This window comes from Rhinoderma darwinii, chromosome 5 (assembly GCF_050947455.1).
Source record: "Rhinoderma darwinii isolate aRhiDar2 chromosome 5, aRhiDar2.hap1, whole genome shotgun sequence".
In the NCBI taxonomy this organism is placed as follows: Eukaryota; Metazoa; Chordata; class Amphibia; order Anura; family Rhinodermatidae; genus Rhinoderma; species Rhinoderma darwinii.
Window position 1 is genome coordinate 50,275,206 of NC_134691.1, and position 9,868 is coordinate 50,285,073.

The 9,868-nt window shown below is 42.3% G+C and overlaps 2 long non-coding RNA genes across 2 annotated transcripts; both read right to left on the reverse strand.

Moving 5' to 3' along the window:
* Positions 1 to 3,657: 3,657 nt before the first annotated feature.
* On the reverse strand, positions 3,658 to 5,717 carry LOC142652411 (uncharacterized). The gene is made up of 4 exons (XR_012847846.1): positions 5,656 to 5,717; positions 5,172 to 5,258; positions 4,880 to 5,060; positions 3,658 to 4,354 (listed from the first exon to the last, which is right to left on the reverse strand). It is a non-coding gene; the product is annotated as an uncharacterized LOC142652411 (long non-coding RNA).
* Positions 5,718 to 6,034: 317 nt separating this feature from the next.
* On the reverse strand, positions 6,035 to 8,208 carry LOC142652412 (uncharacterized). The gene is made up of 3 exons (XR_012847847.1): positions 8,182 to 8,208; positions 7,549 to 7,691; positions 6,035 to 6,200 (listed from the first exon to the last, which is right to left on the reverse strand). It is a non-coding gene; the product is annotated as an uncharacterized LOC142652412 (long non-coding RNA).
* Between the last annotated feature and the right edge of the window lie 1,660 nt (positions 8,209 to 9,868).

The window sequence follows — 9,868 nt, forward strand, 5'->3', positions numbered from 1 at the left end:
GACCCTGCATTTGCTGAGCCAGGGTCTCAAGGGGGTCCATAGTAGTGTCAGGGACCAGGGTAGCCTAGGTATATGTGCTTGTGATTATGTAATGGCAGGGGGGTAAGGAAACAGACAGTGAGCCCTAATCTACCCATCACTCAGTCCCTGCCTACTTGCAATAACCCGCCCTAGGCGACGGGGTACAACTGGGCGACGGTCCCTACGCTCAGTAGGTGCACGACAGACAAACACAAGGGGACACAAGCAAAGGGAAATGGGGCAGTTGCCCATGGCAACACCGTGAGCAACAAGAGAGGTGAACGAGCCGAGTCAAACCAGGAGTGTACGAGGTACCAAACGCAGAGCAGGAGAGTAGTCAGTAAGCCAGGGTCAGTATGAAGCAAGGTCAAATAGCTAGAAGCTGCAGCAAGGCCAGGAAGCCACACGAGAAGAATCACAAGCAAAGGAGGAACAGGAAAGTCAGGTATAAATAGACAGAGGGCGGGAGCTAGTTCCGTCTGGCCAGGCTGTGATAGGCTCTCCCACTCCTAAGCCTGCCATCCTGAGTGGTGGAAGATGGAGTCAGTCTCAGAGACAAAGAACCAGGTGCAGACTGATTACCCATGGGCGTATATACAGAAGTTGTGCCTGGCAGATCCTTTACACCAGCCTTGGTTTGCCTTCTCTAATACCCCCTATTAACCTCCTAACCAGTTTCTGTTTGATCTCCATCGTCACTGCTGCTCTTTCCGTTTGTTTACATCCCTTGCTTCTGGTCCTGGTTGTTTCCTGTCTTGTTACCCACCATACCCATGATCCCTTGCTGCATCTGAGGAGACAGCTTGCATCTCCCTCTCCCCACTTCCTCCAAAGCATTTCAGCTATTTGCATATTGCCACGCCCCTCTATGTTCACAGGTCCTTCCCTGCTCTAATTCCAGGCAGCTCCCTCCCTGCACACTGTCCTACACACTAATAATCATCATTATCCTTTGTGCCTCCATCTATCCCTGATCTAAGTACAGGCACCCATCTCCCTCCCCCGCCCCTTTCACAACCTGATAAATGTAAGTCTGCCCACTCCACCGATGTCAGACATCTTGGTACACACAATCCAGTCAGCACATTTTCCTCACCTGCTGCTGGATCTGTTCCAAGAGATCCTGTATTAGGCCCTGTTAACACTGAGTTTTTTTGCAGGCAGAAAATTCTGCCTCAAAATTCTGTCTGGAATTCCAAGGCAGATTTTGATCTGCCTGTGCGCCGTTTGCCGCGTTTTTCGCAGCGTTTTTGCCCGTGGCCATTGAGCGCCGCGGGCAAACACGCAGAGAAAAACACTTTCTCTGCCTCCCATTGATGTCAATAGGGGGTCAGAGATGTAAACGCCCGAAAATATGGCATGCCACTTCTTTTTCCCGTGAGCGGTAAAACTGGCATAAATGCCTCCGCCTCCCATTGAAACCAATAGGGGGTGTTTTTGGCCATTTTTTGGCGCGTTTTCCGACGCGGTTTCCTCAGTATAGGCCATTAATATCTGATCTGTCAGGGTCCGACACCCGGCACCCTTCGTCGATCGGCTGTTTTGAAGGGGCCACAGTGCTCGGACGAGCGCTGCTTCCCCTCCATTTCCTTTACTGCTCACATTGTGAATCACGGACACACGTAGCGGCGGTTCACAGTATTACTGCTTTCTCCCATTCAAGTATATACTGTAATACTGTGCACTGCCGCTACACATGTGTCCGTGATTCACAGTGTGAGCAGTAAAGGAAATGGAGGGGAAGCAGCGCTCGTACGAACATTGCGGCCCCTTCAAAACAGCCGATCTGCAGGGAGACGGGCCACCTCCCATCAGATATTGATGGCTTATCCTGAGGATAGGCCATCAATTTTTGTTGACTGGAAAACCCCTTTGACACCCCAAATATGATTACTTTATGGAATGTAGACCCCAAGGTATTAATTTAACGACATATCAAAGATTTGAAAATCTGCCGTGTAAAATGTCTGCAGCATGACGATGAGTTTGCAAAATCTCATCTACTTGCCTTGTACTCCGTGTGTTACATGGTGACTTTGGCCACGACACAGGTTGTCTGACCAAAGATCGCTATGTCCCATAGCCTACACCGCAAGTAATGAAAGTCAATGTGGTGGCGTTGCGACCTGCAAGTAAATGCGACACGACAGTTTGGATTTCTTGCAACTGTCATGTCGTGGCAACTTGTGCGTTGCGACACAACCACATTGACTTTTATTACATGCAATGTAGGCTATGGGACATAGCCATCTTTGGCTGGCCGACCTGTGTCGTACGTGGCCAAAGTCACCATGTTGCAGATAGACATATTTATTAAGCCTGACATGACAAGGTGGATTATTATATCTATCGTCATCAGAGTCCATGTTGTCACTTTTGCGAACCCATGGGTAAAGTACTAGAGGGCCACACACAGATCAATGGCATATATATATATATATATATATATATATATATATATATATATATATATATATATATATATACACACTACCGTTCAAAAGTTTAGGGTCACTTAGAAATTTCCTTATTTTTGCAAGAAAAGCACCGTTTTTTTCAATGAAGATAACATAAAATTAATCAGAAATACACTCTATACATTGTTAATGTGCTAAATGACTATTCTAGCTGCAAACGTCTGGTTTTTAATGCAATATCTACATAGGTGTATAGAGGCCCATTTCCAGCATCCATCACTCCAGTGTTCTAATGGTACATTGTGTTTGCTAACTGTATTAGAAGGCTAATGGATGATTAGAAAACACTTAAAAACCCTTGTGCAATTATGTTAGCACCGCTGTAAACAGTTTTGCTGTTTAGAGGAACTATAAAACTGACGAATCGAAGTTTGAGGTGTTTGGATCACACAGAAGAACATTTGTGAGGCGCAGAACAACTGAAAAGATGCTGGAAGAGTGCCTGACGCCATCTGTGAAGCATGGTGGAGGTAATGTGATGGTCTGGGGTTCCTTTGGTGCTGGTAAAGTGGGAGATTTGTACAAGGTAAAAGGGATTTTGAATAAGGAAGGCTATCACTCCATTTTGCAACGCAACGCCATACCCTGTGGACAGCGTTTGATTGGAGCCAATTTCATCCTACAACAGGACAATGACCCAAAGCACACCTCCAAATTACGCAAGAACTATTTAGGGAAGAAGCAGGCAGCAGGTATTCTATCTGTAATGGAGTGGCCAGCGCAGTCACCAGATCTCAACCCCATAGAGCTGTTGTGGGAGCAGCTTGACCGTATGGTACGCAAGAAGGGCCCATCAAGCCAATCCAACTTGTGGGAGGGCCTTCTGGAAGCATGGGCTGAAATTTCTCCCGATTACCTCAGCAAATTAACAGCTAGAATGCCAAAGGTCGGCAATGCTGTAATTGCTGCAAATGGAGCATTCTTTGACGAAAGCAAAGTTTGAAGGAGAAAATTATTATTTGAAATAAAAATCATTATTTCTAACCTTGTCAATGTCTTGACTATATTTTCTAGTCATTTTGCAACTCATTTGATAAATATAAGTGTGAGTTTTCATGGAAAACACAAAATTGTCTGTGTGACCCCAAACTTTTGAACGGTGGTGTATATATATTATATCAGTATAATTATTATTAAAAGTAATGAAGACAATAACACGTTTTAGGTGGTAGAAATAAGTAAAATGACTTTATTAAACTGTTTTATAAGCCAACAAACAAGGACCATGAGGATAGTAAACAGTCCCCTACTTCTTTCTCCTTGTTGTAGGATGATATTTGGGAGAAAGGTTGGTGCCGGTGGTTGTCTTGGCACTTGGTTATATTTCTGGAGCCTCTGCAGTTTAGGATGTTCCTGCTTGGCTGTGACGTGCCATTGCAGTTCGTTGTAGGGTCTACTGGACATAAATAGTTCTTGTAGTTCTTTGTCCATGATGTAAGATGATATTTGGTCGCCATCTCTTGAGTTAAGCAGTTTAGGATGTTCCCACAGTAGTTACTACTTGACTGTGACGTGCCATTCAACCTCGCTGTAGGGTCCATTGTTTTTAAATGGTTCTTTTCGTTTTTTCTCCCCATTGTAAGATGATTTATGGGGAAAAGGTTGGTGCTGGTGGATGTTTTAGCACTTGGTTGCATTTCTAGACCCTTTGAAGTTTGAGATGTTCCTGCTCGGCTGTGACGTGCCATTCCACCTCGCTGTAGGGTCTGCTGGTCATAAACAGTTCTTATAAATCTTTCTCCGTGATGTAAGATGATATTTGGGAGAAAGCTTGGAGGTGGTGGATTTCTTGGCACTTGGTCGCCATCTCTTGGTCGCTGTGACGTGCCATTCCATTCCACCTCGTCTGTAGAATACTAGAAAAAATGGAAAGTAAACCTGTAACTATATGGACAAATCTTCTAATATTTGAAAAAACATCTATATATTTTTTTACATGGTAATGGAGACAGTAGTGACCATAACAGCTAAACCCAGTGGTGGTAGTCATCGTTGTCGCCCCCCAATCTAGTTTCTGCCTCTATTCAAGGATCTGCATTACTTCAGAGGGCAATATAATACCACATAACTCTCACAGTGCTCCATTATCTGGGCAAGGTCTAAGGGGGCAGGGGGTGGGATAGTGGACTCATTATAAAATACCATGTTATCTGTGGTCTATTATAATATGACTGGTGGTAATCCTACTGCTTCGTCATTGTCAGGGTGCTGAAAATATGCAGCCCCAGAATGAAACTACATATTTAGCTCCTCTACATCTGGTTATTCTCTCATATTTATGGGGGGGATACCCTTTTAATAGTGGTTGGGTTGGATATTGGATATTCTCTACCTGTCATCTATATACATGTGATTTAGGACATACAACATATTAACCTCACCTTTATTTTTCTTTTTGTCAGGTCCAACATGGAAGATTAGGGCTGGATCTTGTGTAATTGTGGTTTGGGGTGTGTGGTCTCACATCACCGCCCATGAGGGTCCTCTTTATACTCCAGAGTCCTGGTCCTTCTCCCTCTTGGAGATGGTGAAGCTTTTCCAGGTAATTGTAATAGATAAACTCTAAGAAAAGAAACACATATCCACATTATAAACCCCATGATTGTAGAGATGAATAATAATGTTATTACAAGGTCTGGTATAAGAGGTGATAATGAGGTTACGTCTACTGACCTGCATATTCTGATAGTAGCTCAATACATTCACCAGAATGAGGACCAACGTCGACCACTCTATAATTTTTGCTGTCATTTCACTGATCTGTGAAAAAATATCAAAATTAATATAGAAAAAATTGCGCAAAACAAGAGCTTTCCGCTGTGTCTAAGGTTTTGCTGCATTCATGTTAATTGCATGGAGTCATGTGTCTGACGGCGAGGCCAAAACAGACCTGACCCATTGTCATGTACATGACATCACATCCATTACATTATGGATGTCACGATCACCATGGTGCTGAGAATGAGCACAAAGTTTATGGGTTCAATTGTATTCCTATAGAACTGATTCTAGGTGTACAAATAAAATCTATCCAATGATCCACAATTTTTGATAATTTCATTAATGCCGGATTAAAGAAATTTTCCATCCACTGGTTTGTACCAGTGGCTCAGCATGTCAATAACTTGATATTATCTATGAAATATACTGTACATACCTTTAGACATTCATCTCCAGCGCACAGGTGGGTGTATACTGATACCCTACTTCCAATGTCTGGTAATTTATTATATAGGAAAATAACGTTTATTATGTGTCTTATAGGATTTACTACACTTTTATGTAAGATAAATGTTAATACAATACATATATAACAATGACAGTACTGCTGTTTCTATTCAGTATCTTCCTGCAAGAAGCTGAACAATGTTACCAGATGACATTGTGTTATACCAGCATGTCGCCATCTGACAACCAAGATCAGAAAATTAAGGGAAATGATCACCTCGGGATCAGATGTTTTCTAAATGTGAACCTAAAGACAAGGACGGTTGGATTCCATTGTGTTAATATTATTTAAGAAAGGATACATGAAACTACTAATGTCAGGGCCATGATACAAGACGCTGTTCTAAAATGGCTGATGACTCTTCGGCTTCCTGGAACTTTGTAGAGGAGTATGGACTGCCAAAGGTTGTAGATACCACCAAGTCCAAATGCGATGAAAGAGCTAAGCCGGTGAGTTATTGGAAAAGCGTCGGTCTAGAAAACAAGCAGAAATTTGTTACGGAATCAATAACTAATTTTCAAATAAATCATCAATGACGTTTTCACATAATAACCCCAGAGATTTAATGGATAAAGTGCCCATACGATTTATAGAAATACAAGTAATTTTCTCTATTTATATCATAGCCAAGGATGTCAACTCTTCTGGTAAAACTGGGAGCCACCCTACTTTTAGTCTACGTCATCCAGTCACCTAGTGATATATAGTTTCACTCAGTTCCCGGAGATGATAGCTAAAAAAAAAGGGTGCAGGAGCAATAAAAAAACAAACAAAGAAAAAAACGGTATGTATTCTTATTCTTCTAGCTGCCGGCTCTTGCTCTCAGCTTTGGGCACCACTAAACTTGATACTCACTCTCTGAACTGCCCTCACTCTCCAGCACTGATGCCCCAGTATCTGCCGTTGAAGTGGTCACGTGCATCCCGAGATCGATGAATGGCATGCGACCACTGCAGGAGCTTCCGGAACCGCAGCAGCGAAGAGCGGGGCCTCAGCACTTGAGCGGAGAAGGGCACTTCACAGGGTGGGTATTTCATAGTTTTTTATTGACATCCCCTGCCCTACTGCTTTTTAAAAGTCCCAGATAACCCCTCTGGTTTGAAGACTGTATATATTATTGGGGTCTGGTCTGGGAACTGAATATATTTAGGAGATCTGGGGTCTGATTTTAATATAGAGGGTCTAAATGTATTTAGGGGGTCTGGGGTCTGATATTAATATATTAGAGGGTTTGAATATATTCAGCCATACCCCTCAATAAAAGCAACACCGCACAAAAAGGCCATTCCTATTTTTGCCTCGATCCGCTGCTCGAGTATTACCATTTGAAGGGCTTTTCCAGGTTAACATTTCTGCATGGCTGCTATTAAAATCCTGTTAGTTGCCTTGGAAACAGACAGCAGTTTCGCTCCACCCCACTGTCAGTCATGTGACCTGGCAGCTGAGCCCTATCATCTAAGCTCCCACAATGCAATGCTCTATGGCCACATAAAAGCAGCAGAATTCTTAGTTTAGCTTTAGACATGAATGGAGAATAAAACATCATGTTGTCCAATGAGGATGCACTATTAGTGTATATGAACGTCATAGATGGGGGGTCTCCTGCTTCGGTCTCCCTTCTATTAGCCAGAGCGGAAAGCTGCTAACAAAATGATGTCTCCCGCTCTGAAGGACTCAGGGCACCCATCGATTATATGGTAACCCATACATTTAAATAAACCAAGTAATACCACATTAGTGTGTGGCCACCCTGAGATAACCACCTATCGTGGCCACCAGCGGTTCAGCTGCCTATTTAAAGAATAACATTTATTAACTTACTGAAAATACAGCCATTACGACTATATTGCCGCATGATGACCATCCAATTGCCAGGAGGATCTTTTGAATCAAGGCCTGATGAGCCCCAAAGGCTTCAGCATGGAGCATGATGAACTTATAATGTAGAAACATCAGACCCAGAGCTGAAAAAGAGCAAATGAGCCGAATAAATTCTCTACCACGTGTAAAACAACCTAATAACATCTATGAAGCGTGGACCAAGCACTAAACCCAACAAGAAAACTTCAATAATGGACCGAAACATTTATCTGCATCGTCTAATCCAAACAATTATCTATCAATTGCTAATAACAAAACTATATATATTTTTTTTTAGAAAAATCTGATTACTACTACAGGCTGAGATGGGGATGGCAGGGTGCGACTGATGCCTAGTCTGAGTTATGACTGACTGGTTGCTAGGGATACACTACCTATCAACCACAGTCTTGTCTGGCAATGTGTCCCTAGCAACCAGCCTGCATCTCTCACTGCCATAGTAAACACATTTTTGTAAAAATAAATGTAGGATTGACCCCAGAGTAATATAATCAGATATAAGCCATTGTATAATAACCCGCCATCCCCCAGAAGTAGAAAAATATTATAATCACTTCCGTGATATTTACTTACAGGCAATGGCCATTCCTTCGAATCCTATAATAAACGGGATATTTTCGGGAAAATAATTTCCCGCTTCACTGTAAAACAGAAAAGAAAAAGGTCAATGTTAAATAATATCGAAAAATTGACAGAATTGTTTCATCTTAATAATCATCAGTCTGATAATAATCTATAGGACTGAGGGGATGAGGGGATGCGTTTCTATGTCCTTTTGCGGCCCCTCTGGGTAATGAAAGCCATTTTGTTCATAAGATATTTCCTCCTAATTTAAGTAATTACCTTATACATTCCCAAACCCAAACTATAAAATAAGAGTCTTGTAATTCTCCATCTTACCTGATGTACATCAGTGGTGTGGCATGGTTGTTGATAACAGTCAGTGTGTAGCTAGCAGAGAGCCAGGCTACACACCAAAAGGCCAAGAGGATGGAGAAGAATCCCAATCCGTTGATCTCCATAACAGTGAGAAGTTGCCAATAATTCAACAAATCGCACTCTGTGTCAATTCACAGAAAAAAAGACCGGGCTACTGTCAGGGGAATATTTATAACCCCTCATCATCTCTCTGTGACATCATAGTTAAGTGATGTCATCATGATGTCACAGTTAAGTCAGTTCTGCTGCTGTCAGGGGAATTCCTAGCCTCTTAGCTCTCTGTGACATCGTAGCTCAGTGATGTCACCATGATGACACAGTAAGGTCAGTTCTGCTCTGGAGCTGCCATGGTTTAGTATCAGTTATGAACTTATTTCTACTATTACAGACCCCAGAATACAAGTCATTGATGTAGTGACATTTCAGGGTCTTTTTTCACAGTTGTCAATGTAAGATCATCTGTAAGGCTCTGTTCACATCTGCGTTGGAGTCCCGTTCTGACGTCCTGTCGGAGGTTTCCTTCAGAACGGCACCCTGTACAGACACAAACTGACACAGACGGAAACCAGAGGTTTCTGTCTCCATCACCATTGATTTCAATGGTGCCCATGGTTTCCGTTTGTGTCTTTTGTACACTGGATCAGTAGTTTTGCTGGAGGCAATAGCATAGTCGACTATTCTATCGCTTCCGGCAAAACGACGGGTCCGGTGCACAAAAGAGGCAAACGGAAACCACGGGCAGCGGCTCCGTCACCATTGAAATCAATGGTGATGGAGACGGAAACCTTTGGTTTCCATCGGTGTCAGTTTGTGTCTGCTCAGGGTCCCGTTCTGACGGAAACCTCCGACGGGAACGTCAGAACGGGACCCCAACGCAGATGTGAACAGAGCCTTATATGGTGCTAATAAAAAGTGTTCACCCCCCCTTCCCCCAATTGACTTTTTCATGTTGTTTTGGGTAACAGCATTGTATCACAGAGAATTTAGCAAAGTGCTCTGCATTTATTTTGAACTCCTGATATTGTAGCCACAACTTTTTTCATTGAGGCAGCTGTATAATGCTTTATGTTTTCCAGGATGAGTTGTCATTTTTGGCCATTATTTTGTGGTCCATATAAAATAGCATTTCATTCATATTAATTAATTTTGGAATAAAATAAAACAAAACTATTCCGATATTTCTTTTTTGTTGTTTTTTTTTTATGTCGTTCAACATTACATAAAAAATATGAAATTTTTTTATGGGTTTAGAAACTTTGGGGCAAATTTATCAAAACTCAAAAAGAAAAACTGGCCCTGTTGCCCATGGCAACCAATCACA